At 39.9% G+C, this 16,436-nt stretch overlaps 1 protein-coding gene across 2 annotated transcripts in view; it reads right to left on the bottom strand.

The window, feature by feature from the left end:
• Wdr70 (WD repeat domain 70) overlaps window positions 1–16,436 on the bottom strand; it is a 212,197-nt gene that overhangs the window by 38,814 nt on the left and 156,947 nt on the right. The window lies entirely within an intron of this gene.

The following is a 16,436-nucleotide window of genomic DNA, read 5'->3' as shown; positions in this document are numbered from 1 at the left end:
GAGTTAACAGACCCTTTCACATGGGTTTCATATCAGATATCCCGTATATCAAATATTTGCATTATGATTCATAACAGTAGAAAAATTGCAGTCATGAAGTAGCAATGAAAATAACGGTTAGGGCTCACCAAAACATGAGGAACAGTATTAAAGGGTTGCAGCATTAGGAAGGTTGAGAACCACTGCCTTAATATCAGTAGACATGTAGGTAAGGGGTCTAGATGAGTGAGCCATCCTAAACCACCTAGCACTGATTTAATCTCTAGTTAACCACAGATGCAATACACAGCCCAGCAGAAATCAGTCATGCTGGTCTAGACAGAAGTATTGTATGGTGCCACACAATTTTCTCAGAATTCTTCTCTATTTAACATTTTGCCAAACAGTATTCAGCATGAAATAATCCTATCTCCTTTCAGCTCAAGTTAGTTGGCCTTTACCATGTCTCACACTTTAAACAAGTCATGGCACCTTTCTATTGCCTGTTTTGTGCCTACCTGCAGGAGTGGAATTCACTCTAGCAATGTTTGCTAATCCTGACCATGGTTAGCTTCATATATTCACTGTCTCTAGGAATATAGTTTGTGTCCAATTAATTATAGCCATTTCTTTTATTCACTCTTTGATAACGAGTAACACGATGCAATATGGATGATAAAAAAAAATAAGAAAAGAGACTGTTTAGAGAGAGCTCATCCTTGGTTGACACAGGATTGGCCTTATGGTGCTTTTCTTCATGGTACTAGATAAACCCTACCCCATATTTCTGACCTTTTCTTTCAAGTGGGTCAGGGGCCAATTGTTTCTTTCCCGGGCATGCATGTGAACCCTGAGAACCCACCCCAAAGAGACTCTTAGAACACAGTATGTTATTGCACATCACAGTGCTTACACTCATAAAGCAAACAAATTTGTGAGCACATGAACTTTTGAGCATGGAAACAATATACCCCGTAGTAGCTTCACAGTTGTCCTGGTTTCTAGTTCTTCAGATAAGAATGGCTATGTTCAAAACCACCATGCTTTCTCTATTTTCCCTTCTGCTTTAGTTACTTATTACTGTGACCACATATCTAATAAGAAGCAACTTAGACAAGGGAGGATTTATCTTGGCTCATAATTTGAGACTATAGTCCATCATATCAAGGAAACCCATGGCAACAGAAGCAGCTCACAGATGTGACTCTAGGAGCTTGCTCACATCTGGGAGGATTAGGATAGGAAAAAGGGCAATGCCAGTGCTCAGAGGATTTATCCATTTTAACCTTTCATTCAATCTTATGTGCACATTCAGTCTCTGTTCCTCTGTTAACCCTATCTGTAAAGGCCTTCCCTCTGAGACACTCCAAAACGTGCCTCACTAATGTTTCCTTGATTCAATCAATCAAGAATGAAACAGAGATCAAACCTTTCCTCTTCCCATTCATCACTCCCCTTTTCTTTCTTTTAAAGATAAAGACAGTAACAGGGCTACAGAGATGATACAAGGGTTAAACGTGATTTCTGTTGAAACATAAGGAGGGAACTTTGGATTCTAGCATCCACACAAATGCCAGGTACTGTCCTTTGAATGACTGTAACCCAATAATGGAGGCAGCAGAGACAGGAGAACCCTTGGAGCTTCCTGGATGCCCTCCTCTGCTAGGCATGTACAAGTCTACACAGTTATGTACATATCACACACACACACACACACACACGAGAGAGAGAGAGAGAGAGAGAGAGAGAGAGAGAGAGAGAGAGAGAGAGAGAGAGAGAGAGAGAGAGACCCAACAGTCCATTTATCATTCCCCATACTGTAAAATAAAATAATGAAAAATTTAGGATCCACATTTACATGCAAAAACATTTACTGAGGGCCCTTTGTACATACAGCAAGAAGAAATAAAGACAAGACATGAGATCTTCTAGAAATGATGAAGCAGGTGGGAAAGGGGAAACATGCATGACTCTGCACTGCTCTTTCATGAAGCATTTACTACAGTTCTAAGTCCATCGTTGCATCAGGTATGGTGGGCAACCAAGAGCTTAAGCACTGGCACGGAGCCACTGACAAGTAGCTCATATATGACAGAGAACAAAGAATGTATTAATGAGTAGGGTTGCATTTCCCAATAGGGTTCTCACTTAGTCCAAGGTTCACTATTATAGCCACTGTGACCCCACAGAAAACAACTATGACTCAGCATTTATTTTTCATCTGTGTTTGGCAAAGGGACAGTCCAGCCTTCATTCACAACCAGACTATGTCGCAATTATCCTGTTCGGTCATCTCAGACCAGGTGACTGCAGGGTATGACTACCTAGGGCTCTATCTGGTGGCCAGCTGGAAGCTGCAGCTGCAGGAGAAAGCTCAGCCACTGAGATATGTGAGTCATAGGCAGAAGATGACGCCAGTGCTCTGGAATCTTCTGGCTCCCTGTGTGCTTGCAACTTGAAATTCAAGGTGTTTACTTTAGTCTATAAAACAAACCCCTTATGGCCAGGGCAGAAGTTACCTTCACATTAATCTCCCCTCTTATAAACCCTAGCTGAGATCAGTTGGTATACCAGTTAGGTACTCTAGATTTATGTTTCAGAAATGTGCTTGGAAAAAAAAAGCCCAACAAAGGATTTGTACTTTTAAATTTTTAAGACGGCATGAAGTAAACAGCTTGTCTTTTCTTGGACTTTGAGACTTCGTTTTATAATCTTGAGACATCATATAGAGTCATTTAAAGGTGGGGATAATGTCTGATTAGATTATTTAAATATCTGGCATATTTTGCTGTTTTGATTTTAAACAAATACAATTTTTATTAGAAAGAAATGTGGTAATCATTATAGAATTTCACAGTCTTCTATAGTCTCCAAATGAGGACATCACCTAAATCACCAAGAGGAATGATTTAGGAAAGCCCTTCCAGAGACAGCCCAAGCACAGGGTTTCCCAGACGATGTTTTGTGTAATATCATCATATCGGAGGGCCACAGCCAAGTAAGCCTGGGAAACTGGAGTTTATTTGCATACCATGGCCTTGTCTTGAAGATTCACAATACACATCAGTATATTAAAAACCAGAGTCTTTTAAGTAATCGTCCTGGAATAAATCAACCCCTTTAACATTTTCCAAAGTTTATTTGATGATGGAACTATTTTTTCAGATAACATATACCAGCATAGATTAAACTAGTATTCTCGGGTCCGTAAGTGGAAAAACACACATCTTAGACAAGGGTCAGCAAACTTCTCTGGAAAGGACCAACTAGTAACTATTTTAGTCTATGAAGACCACAGATCCTTGTCACAACCTTTTGCTTCTGCTGAATAGCATGGACAAATACAATACATGGGCAAATGGACACTGATGTGTGTCAAAAAACAGAAAACCCACAAAACAACATCCACAACAAGAGATGGTAAACTACATTTGGCCCCAGACACACTGGTTTGTTGATTAGAAACAACATAATCCTTAAGGAAAAGCCCTCTGCTTACTAAATCATTGCTGGGTCAAATGAAGGCTTCCTTATAATTTAAAAATAGTCTTAATTTATTATACTGGTGGGGGCAATAATAACAAAATTATGATGATAATAAAAACAGCAGTTACATTTAATGAATATGTTGCTACTCGGGCCAGCAACACTAGTTTCTAGTTTCATCCTTCATCCTCTCTGAATTACACATAATTATCTCATTTCACCAACAAGACAACTTACCCATCCACAAATGACAAGAAACTGTCAGAGTAAAAAGTCGAATACTGACTCTGGCTCCAGAAAATATACCATCCATTCAAATAAGTGCTTTCTGAAAGGTTACCACGTTTCTTTGGGTATGTATGGGACAGTACAATGGGACCAGCCCTTTGTAGCCCTGGTAGTGATTCAGTCTCCTTAAAGCCCCAGGGCAAGTAGAGTAACAAGAGACTGATAACATAAACTAACTGCTCCTCCTTCAAACTAAGTAATACATTACTTTACACCATTATAGATTTATCAGTCTAAGACAGAAACTACCTGTCTTTTGTCCAAACACAGACAATAAAACAAGCAAGAACAACAGCAGCCACTTGTTCCCTTCGTCTTTCCCAGCCAATGGGAGCTAGATATAGTAATAGTAGCTAGTTGACTGCAGAGGTCTTCTGTGAGCTACACACCGGCATCTATTAAACCTGTTACTGCACTGTCTCATCAGTGCTGCCAGTGCTGCCATCACTGATTTCCAGTGACAATGGCTGCATAATAAGGCAGGGCTAGCTGTCCAGGCTCCTCCCGACACTCAGCTGACTACAGAGGGCCTAGACGCTTATGGCTACTTCTCCCTCAGAACAAGGAAACTGGGAGGTGAGACTAGGGAAGTGCAGAGAGCAGAGGGTGGCACAGCAGCTGAGCACCACACCCCCTCCTAGAAAGCGATAAACCACCACCCACAGTTCTAATTTGTTCCACAAGCGAGCAGCAAGCAGTGTTTTCTGAAGATCATTGGAAGTCTCTGAAGTAACTGAAAATTTGGTAACAGAAAAGAAAGGTTGGCAATGAGGAAATCCCACCATGTGGGATATTTATTAATTTTTCTCCTCCAGCTCTTCAGTTTTGGGGTAACATAGGGTGGGAATTTAGACTGTCTACTTCTCATAACTATAAATGTGAGCATAAGTGTGGTTCCCAATTCAGCTCTTTAGTTGAAGGGGAACTTGAAAACCACCATGCCAGTGCCGGAAGCACAGTGCCATGGAATGACCTGCCTAGACAGGAGGGAAAGCCCGTCGGTGCCCCCTTTGAAGTCCAGCTGCCTGAGATTCACTGGCAGCCGACCTTCAAAGAGAGCCGATGCTTCCTTCCCTCAGCCTGGCCGCCAAGCTTCCCGGGCAGCTGGGCGACTTAGCCACTCTCTACCCAGCTGTCTGTGAACTCTGGCAGTCAGTTCAAGTGAGGAATAGAAAGGTGGTGGGGAAGTGAGGGCGGGTGGCCGGCCCAGTGGCGCCAGGCAAAGGAGGATGCTGGGGTTTCCTGGGAGTCAGTCTTACCAAAGTCAGTCAAAAGACCCAGCTACAGTGGAACACAGTCCAGTTCCACTAGGAAGCAACCTGCCAGGGACCAGAGAGATTTCAAATCTGCATTCTCGCCAACACTAACTAAAGTTTAAGTGAGCCCTTCGTAAGATGATCCATTCTCGACACAGGGATGCACAGAGTCAAGGCAGAAGCCCCTCATCAAAGATGTACAGTCCTTTCCTGATTCTGAGTTTCCAGCAGTATGAAGTCACTACTACTTTGGAGGGGGGGGGGGCTGTTTGTCAACTGTGTTGTGACAACACTCGGTTTCTCTGGCAGTCAAAAATTGGAACAACCTTTTTACGTCTGTGCAGCAGATGCCTGGGGAAGGTTGGCTTCTTTAACATAAATAACACCAGTATACAATGATGTTTATCCTTGTGACTGCATTCTAAACACGAAGAAGTATTAACAGCTACAGGTACAAAATAGATACAGAAAAAAAATAAACTTTCTAAAGAGGTCTAATCAAGAACAAAACTCTGAATTTGACTGGAGGCCATGGGCTAAGACTGAAGAATAAGATCTGCATTTTAGAGTTCTCTGCAAGCTAGAGACAAATAAAGGGGACTGAAAAATTAGGGGGAAAACTGATCATAAATCCTATGAAAGATTTTCTCTAATTTAATAGAATTTGAGTAGAAAAGAAATACAAGGATGAGCTGCTACTGTACACTATGACAAACTGAACAAAGACCCAAATATTCAGCTAGATTCGTTAATTAAGTTACCAGCTACAAAATCTTCCTGCTGAAAACTATGACCAAGCAACCAGCTTTCAGTTTGTCACGCAGTACAATCTATGCTTAATGGACACCGTTACCACTGCAGTATAACAGTGATGGCTTGGGAAGGCAGGAAAGAAGAGCCGGGTCGAGTCTGCAAAGCACACTTAGTCATGGTCTGTTCCCCTCCTTTTTCCTTATAGAGAGTAATAGACAGGGAGTAGAACGGTGGAGAACTGGACAAGAGTCCAGCAAAGCTTAGGGGGAAATTGAGATTCATCATGATAGAGTTCACTAAATAAGGAAAAAGAGAGGGACTGGCAAGATGAGGAAGATAAAAAGAAACATATATTGGAAGTCTGGGATGGCATTAGCCTTTAAAACTGGGGTTTCTCAAGTTGGGCATAGGAGCAAAGAAACCACACTATAGAGTTTCAGAGTAACACACAGAAAATAATTGCTTAAAAAGATTAATGTAAAAGTCAAATCATCTTTACCTTGTCTCTAGAGTGTTCCAGAGTTAAAGAAGTCAAGTGAGCATTTTTGCCCCAAACACTGAAGTTGTGGTTAGTGTAATACAACTTCAATTTAGTAGCTCTATTAAAAACTTAAAAATAGCCCCTTTTAAATGTACAGTTTGCTAAAGAAAATGCCCCTGTAAGAGCTAAAATTTAGAATACCAATATTTTGTTTATTTTAAGCATTGCATTAACCTACTTGGTAAAAAGAAGTTCTAGGGGTTGGAGAGATGGCTCAGAGGCTAAGAAAACTGACAGCTCTTCCAGAGGTCCTGAGTTCAATTCCCAGTAACCACATGTTGGCTCACAACTATCTGTAATAAGATCTGGTGCCCTCTTCTGGACTTGCAGGGATACATGCAGACAGAACACTTTATACATAATTAATAAATAAATCTTTGTTTAAAAAGCAGTTCTACTTTCACGGACTTAAGAAACTGATTTGAGAATCTGGAGCAGTAGCTCAGCAGTTAAGAGCACTGGCTGCTCTTGCAGAAAACCCAGGTTCATTTCTCATTACCCATATGGCAGCTAACCCTAGTTCAGGAATTCTGGCTTCTGTGGTGGCCAGGCAAACATGTGGCACACACATATGTGTAAGCAAAATACCCATACACACAAAGTAAAATAAAAATAAATTTAAAAAGCAAAAGAAAGTGATTTGAAGCAAACTGTTTAGTTCCTTGCATAGTAGGTCCTTGGCATCATGAGAAAAGAGACAAAAATCTAACATCTGCTTTAAGAGAAAAATAAACTCCAATTATTTTCTAAGTGTTTTAATAATATCTTTTCATTGTTAACGCCTTACAGGAAACCACAGCCAATCAAAATGCTGAGTTGTGGAGCCCTACCCCAATGGACACATCTACAACAAACTTCAACCTTACAAAGAACTACAGACTACTGAGGAGGGCTGGGAGCACTTATCCAGGGAAGAGCACACTAATTGTCCAGTGCCAAATGGTCACCCTGAAAACATAAGTCACATATGGACTGAGCTGGATATATTTAGAAATACATATGTGCATAAATACACATCGACACAGGAAGTAACAATGAAAAAAGAGGCCGTGGGTTTGAAGGAGACTGGGGAGAATAGATGGGAGAGTTCAGAGAGAGGAAAGGAAAGGCAGAAATGTTGTAGTTATATTATAATCTCAAAAATAAAAAGCAAAAAGCAGATAGAAAAAAAGAGGGGGGACTTCTAAAATTTAAAACAATCCTATGATCATCCTTATGTTCAGTCCAAACCACCAAAAAAACCCTGAAAAATAAAAATAAAATTGTAGTCTCATATAGTTTTTAATTCCAAGAAGAGAAAAGATGGAAGAAAAATGTGGGAATCTGTAATAACCTGCAGCCGCGGAGTTCCAAGTTCTTTCAAGAACTAAGAGGAAGTCTTCCCTCATTTACATACAAAAAGCTAGGAGTGGTGGAGGAAAGGAAAGATGATGCCGCAACACAAACAAAACCGTCTTCACCCGAAGTCAAATCATCTTTTTCCAGCCAGGCACAACGGTGCACACCTTAACCCCAGCACCCAGCACTATATTTTGAGACTAGCCACAGATCAATCTTTATTAGGGATTCACAGTCAGTATCTAAACAAACATCTCTTCAACCTCTACCACCTCAGCTCGTCTCCTCATCTTTAGCTTAGAAGACAATTACTTTCTGCTGCCTCTACACACTTAGAGTAAGGACTACCTTGGGCAACAGAAAGAAAAGAAAAGGGAAATAAATACTTTCACAATTATATTTTAGATTTTGACATTGCTCTGAGGGATTGATAAAATTATAGACATAAAACCAGTAGAGAAACAGCTGACATGCTTAAGTCATCAAAAAGGCTCACCAAACAGACATGTGTAGGACATCATGTCCCAGGAGAGTATAAACATTCAATCTAAGTATAAATGGAACATTTACTAAGATACCTTCTGAATAAGTTCCCCTTGAAAATTTTATATATTCAAAGTATATTACCAAGTATACTATCAGAACAGAAAGAAACTAAAAGTAAACAATTAATAATATTAAAAAATCAAAATATTTGGACTTTATAGCACTTAATTATAACTATCCATAACTAAAAAAGTATCACAACAGAAAATTATAATATATTTCATGTTTGTTAAGACATAAAAAAAAATTGTCAAATTTGGGGGAATTTTTATGGACCAAACATTTCTTTCCCTAAGTTCACGTTACAGTGGTTCTGATATTTATATGTGGAATTTCTACAGGATTAATCAGGATAAATGAATTTATTAGGGAGGATTCATGAGGATATCAGTGTTTACAAGAAGAAGAGAGATCAGCACTTCATTCCCCCACTGAGTCAAGTCAGATCACTCGGGGGACACCTGGGAGCCAAGAAGAGGGCCTCCACCAGGAACCAAGTCTGCCAGCACCTTAAGCTTGAGAAAATCAACAGCAACAACAACTAAGATCTCAATAAATGACTGCATTGAAACAAACAAAAACTCACCAAAAGAACATATAAAAAACATGCAGCTATAACAGAAATCCATATGAAACTATCGTGGTTAATGTAGATTATTCAAGATGACATAGCAGTGCTATTACTTGATTGCAGGAGATTGTTTCACAAGCACCTAACAAGTATGAACAATTTGTTTTCTGACTACAAAGGTAGGTATTTTAATTTCTGTATACATGCTAGCCAAGAAAATTCAGAATACACTTTTTCCTCAATAAACTGATAAGGCAATGGGTTTTTAAATTGTTTTCTAAGAACTAGCTGAAGGCAACCTAATAAATGAGTTGTGCACACATAGCTGAAGTTTCCTCCTGTTAGTAGAAAACAATATGACTATAATAAAAACCTCTGGTAAAGAGATCAGGCATCAGTCACCACGAAGGCAAACTACCTAGGCCCCTTCATCAGGCTATCCTTGAAATGATCTCTGGAAGAACATGGGAACACTAAAACTGAAACATTTAATTTTCTATTAAAATAAAACATAAACCCAGGATGGAAAGTGGTTAGGGGATGGGTAATGACTATTCACATTTTAATAAATAAATAAAGTTTTTTAAGTGTTTATGAGTTCCCATATTATTCATTAAATCAAACATTAATTTATCCATTCTCCAAACGTATGAAGTACCTGAGCACTTTTGAAGCTGGGCTAGAGAGGGCAGAACCCACAAGGGAATACAAGAGGGCACTCTATGGTCTCCCATACAACAGAGAGAAAGAAGTGATCCAATCCTGTCTACAGGGCAAGAATGTCTTCACTGAGAGGATAGCCTTTAAGAGAGGATATGAAGAATAATGTCACTGCTCCACTGATGTGAGGAGACTCCATGACCAAGGCAGCTCTTATCAAAGAAATCATTTAATTGGGGGCTTGCTTACAGTTTCAGAGGTTTAGTCCCTTATCATCATGCCAGGTAGCAAGGCAGTGTGCATGCAGGGTGGTGCTGGAGCAGTAGCTAAGAGCTCTCTCACATGATCCATGATCCATAGGCAAAGAGGTGGGCCTGACATAGGCTTTTGAAATCTTAAAGCCCACCCCCAGTGAAATAATTCCTCCAACAAGGCCCTACCTTCTAATCCTTCTAATCCTTTCAAACAGTTCCAATCCCTGGTAACCAAGCATTCAAATACATGAGACTGTGGGGACTGTTCTTATTCAAACCACCACAATTAGTAGGTCATTATGTATGAAAGGGGTAAACTGTACTCCCAGCAAAGGCAATACTACCTTGCTTGCTTCTTTCTTTTTCTTTAAGTTTTGAGACCATAACAACATTTCTCATTTCCATTTCTTTTCTCCAAGCCTTCCCATACACACTTCCCCACTCTCCTAACATTTCCTGGCTTCCCTTTTCATTGTTGCTAACCTGGAATACTATTACAGTGACAAGGAGCAGAAAAAACAGTACATTTGAAACAACAGGTAATTTAGTCTAGTGGCCTACTACCAGTGCTCTTCCCACCATTAGCTAGGCCTAGTCGGGCGGTGGTGGCGCACACCTTTAATCCCAGCACTCGAGAGGCACAGGCAGGCCGATCTCTGTGAATTTGAGACCAGCCTGGTCTACAAGAGCTAGTTCCAGGACAGGCTTCCAAAAGAGAAACCTTGTCTCAAACTCGTCTCCCCCCACCCCCAAGAACAAGTAATGTAGAATGTAAAGCGGGAAGACTTGCAGCGAGAACACAGGGCTTTGACAGGGCAGTTGAGACTGCTGCAATGACTGAAAAGGGACTTGGCCTCCAACAACTCTCTTGACCTGGGGTCTAATCAGGTAAACTATTCTTAGTTGCTCACTCTCAAGCAATGTTTAGTAGCAGGCTTTCTAAATCAGTGGGAGAGGAAGCTATCCAGGGATAGAGGACCCATCCTTCCCCTTCCAAATCTAGTGGCAAACAGCCAGTTAACTCTTGGAACACTCTGCCCCTATGAAAATAAGCCACACTTGATTGACTGATGTTCACAAAGGAACGCCTGTTGAAAGAAGTGTTGCCGTTTCAAGAAAGGATTTAAGGACAGGGAAGTATGGGTGGATGATTCACAGGGAGCTGGAAAAGCCAGTTTCTTTTTTTCTTTAAGTAGAAGTAGAGAAAGCACATGCAAATGTATGAAGAGCAAACACAAGTACAGTTTTGCCCTGAAATGCTTGCCTTTTCCTCTACAACTTCCCCAAGAGCTCAAAATACAAAGGAAGCTGAGTAGAGTGGTGCACACCTTGATTTTGAAACTCCGAAGGGTTATTTCAAACATCGTGTAGAGCCAACTCACAATACTACCAATAGAAAGTAAATTAATGTCTTTTAAAATTAAAAATTCATTTATTTAGGAAAGGGCAGGGCATATGTGAAGGCACACATGTTGAGGTCAGAGAACACCCTGCAGGAATAGGCTCTTTTCCTCCACCATGTGGGCCCCAAGGACACAATTCAGGTTGCCAGGCCCCACAGTTGAGCTATCCTGCTGGCCCAAATATCCTATAGCAAAAATTTAATAGGATCAATAAAATTTAAAGGCAGTAAAAATTTAAAAATTGGGCTTTCCTAGCATAGAGAAGAATTCTTGAGTTTGATTCCCAAGCGCCATTTCATTAAAAACAGTTAATAAAAATAGTCTAGTAAATTATTGTTTCAAAGCCGGGCAGAGGTGGCGCACGCCTTTAATCCCAGCACTCGGGAGGCAGAGGCAGGCAGATCTCTGTGAGTTCAAGGCCAGCCTGGTCTACAAAGGGAGTTCCAGGACAGGCTCCAAAGCTACAGAGAAACCCTGTCTCGAAAAACCAATATATATATTTGAAACTATATATATAGCTTCAAATGATTATTTTTGTAGATAAAATAAGATCTCGAGTTATTTTTCCTTTCATTAAAAAAAGGTATAGTTATTCTAGTCATGATTCAAAATTCCATGAATAAAAGCTATGGAAAAGTAGGAGGAAGTCAGCTACACTATTCTCAGTGTCTGGTTACTCGGGCATGCAGGTGGGGATGCTGCACACCAGTGCTGAGGATTGAGCCCAGGGCTGTGGGCATGCTCAGGAACCTCTCTGGCCCCAGCCTCATTCCAGTCCATGCGGAGTTATATTCAACAAAGAAAATTCCCAAACTACGAGTTTTCTCCACCGACTCCAGATGACACAAAACCGTTACGCTGATGCTTTATTTACTAGAGACTTCTCAGGGTTGAGCTGCCAGCAGGCTGCCGCCACAGAACAGCTTGCACGGTTCCGACCCCCTCCCACTATGGAAAATCTTATTATCACAGTGGTTTTTAAATAATGGCATCATTCTTTATGGTGGAGTGGCTTCCTAAAGGTAGAGGAAAACAGAAGGGCATCAGCATAGAAACAGGAGGAAACTGGGCGTGCCTGAAATCAGAGGTATGATGATTTCAGGAAGGGCTTGGAGCTGAAGCTACAGCACCAACTAGACAGCAGCTTCTGCATCCTTCCACTGCACATACGGAAGTAATCTGCCCCCTACTTTGGAAGTAGAATGCTTTGCATGCCTATTTACATTACTTTAACATATTCAAGACAGCTGAGCCCCACCCTACCACAGATAAAGGATACAGGCAACTCCTCCCTCTCCCATATACAAACCCCATATGATGTTTTAGAATGTGTAAACTGGTAAATATGATACCCTTCTGAAATGTTCAGAGAGAGTTAAGTCACATCCCACCACTGCATAATAAAATAGATTATAGCATATTTTAAAATCTGTGGCATACAAATAGACAAAGTAAGAATTAAAACAATCAGAGTAGGAGGTGGCAAGGTGGCTCAGTAGGTGAAAAGCCACATGCCACAGAAACGTGACAACCTGGGTTTAATATCCCAAAAGTTGTCCTCTGACCTCCACAACTATAATGTATACCCACACTCACCATGTGCATCATACACACATACACACATTAACAACATTTTAAAAAGGTAATTATAGCTAGGGGTTTGGTTAAGTGGTAAGTAGTATATATTTGCCTCTCAATTCCCCAGTACCATCCACTTGTGGGAAAAAAGTTACTAAGCTAAATTGTGATTTTAAAAAATAAGTTACTAAAGTAAATAACGAAAGCTGGAAGTAAGAAAATGATCTATTAATGCAGTTTTCTTTTTAATTTTGAAGGCGTAAGTCACAAACAATGCCACACCAATTTGGGATTATGATTAATAGGGTGATATTTATTTAAAGGGGAAAAACTTACAGATCACTGTCCCAGGCAACAGCCCTCTACGCGACCAGGAGTCTAGTCGCCGGCGGAGCAGGAAGTGAAGAGAGCGAGGAGAGGGAAGTGGCCGCTTTTTTAAAGGGAGAGAGACCACGCCCCAAGGGGCTGGTATCTCAGCGGCGATAGGCTGGAGGAGTGGGAGGACCTCCCGCAACACCTCCCCCTTCTGTTTAAATAAGAGAGTTCTAAACCTACTATGAAATTATATACAATAAGTACAAATATCCTATTCTTACTAGCTTAGGTCTTGTATAATAAATAACTTGGCCAAGTCATGAGAGAAAGTAACTACATTTATATAGTCTTCAACCCCATCAAAGATCTGAGAAGGGAAATAATGTTACCTGGGTAATTAGGAAGTTCAGTAAAACAACTTCCAAAACATGCAACAAATCACAGAGACAACTAGCTACCTAGGCAATCACCCAAAGTCACATTAGCAGCGTTGAAGCAACCAACTTTGGCTAAGGCCTAACATAACTGACACACCATTTTCAAAGGCAAGCAACTTTTCAAAACTATCTTACCCTGTCTTGGCAGGATAAGACAGCCCTGTTTTATCCATTGATGCACGCTCTGTATCTTTGTCAGTGGTTGAGGTATGGGCATTTCTTTGCCCCAAGGCCAGTTCTGCCAAAAGGAAAGGCTCCAGGTGGAGTGTCTTTGGTGCTCAACATTCTCTCGGGAATAGAGTGGTGTTGCCAGGAGCAATTGTGTCTCACTACCACAAAACTCTGAGTTAGATTAAAGGCCATTTTCTACAGCTCTTTGAAGAAGTTGAAGATTATCTATCTATACTGAGTATAATCTCTATATATCTAAAGAACCTGATTAGTCTAATTATAAATGACAAACTTAGATGACTATTAGTCTATATAATTCTCAATATCTATCTAACTTAAAGACTAAGACAATAAACGACTGTGAAACAAATGAGGACAATGACCTCCAAATATAAACAATGTACAAATATACATTGCAGTGGGTAAATATATACCAATACACGAACATTATATAAGTATCTTAATCAGAGGTAGAAATGTACACTGCAATATGGTAAATATATACAATACAATATATGTCAATACATAAAAAATGTTTTAAACAGAGGTAGAAACATGAATGCATACAATAGTCAATACAATTTAACTTTGTATCAATATACAAGAATCTATATCAATATATTTGTCTAACAACAGTAACTCACAATTACAAATCTATTATCCCATCATCCCTCTTTTTTTTTTTTTCAAAATGATCCCTGAGCTTATAAAATTCCTCCCCCAACCCTCAATCGTATACTAATTATAATCAACCCCTAAATGATGCTCCTAAACCCAAGGGCAAACTTTACTGGGAGAGGGGACGTCGTCCTCTAAAATTACTTCCAGCTGTCATAGGGGCGACGTTCTTTCTGGGGGATCCTGTGAAAGTAAAATGATGGTTAAATTTCAAGATCAATGTCTTTTAAAATTGCCAATAGTCTCTGAGTATTTTGTGCAGGTCTGGCCAAAATGTTGTATAAGATGTGCACCATTTCAGCTAACCAAGTTGGAACTGTCTTGTGCAGCTGGTATCCAAAGCAGGTCTTGTTGTAGCGCTATCAGTATCATGACGTCATATCAACCAGGTGGAGTTGTTGTTATGGGGCCCCATCTTCTTCCTGGAAACTTCAAATGTCACTTCAGGAAAAACTCATTGTTCATTATGAAAAACTTAAGCATTAATCATATAGACATATATATATATATATATATATTCAATGAAAGACATGATAGATATATTCAATGAAAAGTATGATAGATATGAAGAAAAGCAAAGATGTTTTCTAAACTCATATTTCTTTCTGTCCCATATCATGGCTCTTGACATGAGACAGAAACTCCAGAAACTCTGGGTTTTTCTCTTACTAACAGGCTTGGAATTGAAGAAGGACTGAGCCAGAGTCCAACTTCAAAACCAGCTTTATAAATTTAGAAATATGGTTTAATATTACTTACACAACCCTTTCAGTTTTCTTGATATTTCCTATTGGGCAGGTATTTTTCCATCTGTCAGTATCCAAATATCCAGGGTCCCTTGAATTTTTCAAAGATGAGTGTTTTCCTGTGGAGATAAGAACAGAACCCTGCCCCCATTCTATATGTTTTTCTTACCACCTGTATGAATATCATCATTGTGGATGAGTTGTCATTTCTCCTTTCCAAGAGGTTTCTCCTCTTCAAATCGAAACTTTATTAATTTTGATGGTATCCACAATTTTTCTTCTCCTGTGGAAACAAGAGCAAAACCCCTTCCCCAACGTAGCACATCTCCTGGCTTCCACTGAGAGGTCAGCACATCTTTGAAATAAATTGGTTGATTTAGTTCAGCAGACTTTTCCATTATCCAATGTCTTTCTGCTGCTGTCGTTCCTTTCTCATTAGCGTTGAGAAAATTCAAGGTTAATAAAGCATTATGTAATCTATTTCTGGGGGTATTTTCAGTCCCTTTCTGTTTGTTCAGCATATCCTTTATAGTACGATTTGATCTTTCTATAACTGCCTGACCTGTAGGATTGTTTGGTATACCTGTAATGTGTTTTATATTATAATAATCAAAAAAGCATTTCATTTTCTTAGATACATATGCTGGACCATTATCTGTCTTTATTTGTGCAGGTATACCCATGATGGCCATAACTTCCAATAAATGTGTGATTACTGAATCAGCCTTTTCTGAGCTCAGGGCAGTAGCCCATTGAAAACCTGAATAAGTGTCTATGGTGTGGTGTACATATTTTAATTTACCAAATTCCATAAAGTGGAACACATCCATCTGCCAGATTTCATTTCTCTTAGTGCCCTTTGGGTTACTCCCTGCAGGCAACGGTGTTTGATTATAGAAAGAACAAGTAGGACATCTCTTTATAATGTCCTTAGCTTGTTGCCAAGTAATGGAAAATTCTTTCTTTAGGCCTTTACTATTGACATGATGCTTCTTATGAAATTCTGAGGCCTGCAACACACTTCCAATCAATAATTGATCAATCTCAGCATTGCCTTGGGCTAGAGGACCAGGCAGACCTGTATGGGACCGGATGTGTGTTATGTACATCGGACAAAGCCTGTTCCTGATTATGTCTTGTACCTGGATAAACAATGAAGTCAACTCTGTGTCTTCTGGTATAAATTCAGCTGTCTCAATATGCAAGATAACTCTTTCTGCATATTGTGAATCTGTAACTATATTAAGAGGTTCTTTAAAATCCCTTAGCACCATAAGGATGGCATATAATTCTGCCTTCTGGACAGAATTATAAGGGCTTTGTTCCACCTTACTCAATTCATCTGACTTGTAACCTGCTTTCCCTGATTTATTTGCATCAGTATAGAAAGTACGGGCTCCAGTTATTGGAGCATCACGTACAATTCTAGGAAGAAT

Source organism: Microtus pennsylvanicus, chromosome 6 (genome assembly GCF_037038515.1).
Source record: "Microtus pennsylvanicus isolate mMicPen1 chromosome 6, mMicPen1.hap1, whole genome shotgun sequence".
In the NCBI taxonomy this organism is placed as follows: Eukaryota; Metazoa; Chordata; class Mammalia; order Rodentia; family Cricetidae; genus Microtus; species Microtus pennsylvanicus.
This window is presented reverse-complemented; position numbering and strand designations above follow the sequence as displayed.